The sequence below is a fragment of the Rhea pennata genome, chromosome 4 (assembly GCF_028389875.1).
Source record: "Rhea pennata isolate bPtePen1 chromosome 4, bPtePen1.pri, whole genome shotgun sequence".
NCBI classification, from domain to species: domain Eukaryota; kingdom Metazoa; phylum Chordata; class Aves; order Rheiformes; family Rheidae; genus Rhea; species Rhea pennata.
In genome coordinates this window covers 74,914,991-74,915,925 of record NC_084666.1, presented here as the reverse complement: position 1 = coordinate 74,915,925, position 935 = coordinate 74,914,991, and the positions used below count along the sequence as shown (strand labels likewise).

Below are 935 nucleotides of genomic sequence, written 5' to 3'. Positions count from 1 at the left end.
AACCACCTCTCCTTGAAAAGCAGCATTTTATCAGTATAACAGAGGGTCAAAATGAATACACCACGCAAGGCTGAGACAAAGAAAACAAGTCCCCCGAGGACTAAACAGTTTGCACAAGAACAGCACAGGAAGATTACATCAAGATCACTGTTAAATAGCTAAGATATTTCTCATGGAATAAGTAAGGTTGGAAAGGACCCCTGGAGATCTAGTCCAGCTGCCCCTCCCCCCTAAAAAGGTCTTAGCAGAGGATGGTTTCGATCCATCGACCTCTGGGTTATGGGCCCAGCACGCTTCCGCTGCGCCACTCTGCTCCAAGAAAAAAATCATTTCTTATTTTCTAACTACAGTAATGGATATAGTAAGAGAAGCTTTCTGATGCACATGTCCTTTTCCAGATCTGAAAGAACATAATTCAAGTCTAAACCGAAGTTCATAACTGCAAATTCATCAAGACCAAACTGACATTGCAATAGCAGTATCCATGCACAAAGCAGTTTATGTGCAATCCTGCAAAACATTTAAAAGTCAAATGTAAACCAAGCTCCTCGTGCTGGCTGTGTAAGTGAATTTTAGCTGTTGGCTGAAGTTTCCGGTCAGATTTTAAACAGGCAGACCATTTCCATGTAGCAGCATTGGGGGGGGGGGGAGGGCCAAGCTCAAACAGGGCACTTAATGAGAAGCAGAGTGGGAAGACAGCCATACTCTAAGCCCCATACACTGCCTGCAGAAGGGCCAACAGGTTTCAGTTAGCAGTAAGTACTCTTGGAGAAGACTGTTTCCAAGTAATCAGGTCCTCACTTCCTCTACCTCTTTACAGAATAGAATTCTTCAGTGCACTATAGCAAAGCCATGAACTACGTAGACATTAAAACAAAACACCACCACACATGGCATTTTTCTAGTAATCATGACAGCCATGCACTCACTACTGA

At 43.4% G+C, this 935-nt stretch overlaps 1 non-coding gene across 1 annotated transcript; it reads right to left on the bottom strand.

Annotated features, from left to right (window-relative positions):
• Positions 1–242: 242 nt before the first annotated feature.
• Positions 243–314, bottom strand: TRNAM-CAU (transfer RNA methionine (anticodon CAU)). Its single transcript has one exon. It is a non-coding gene; the product is annotated as a tRNA-Met (tRNA).
• Positions 315–935: the final 621 nt, after the last annotated feature.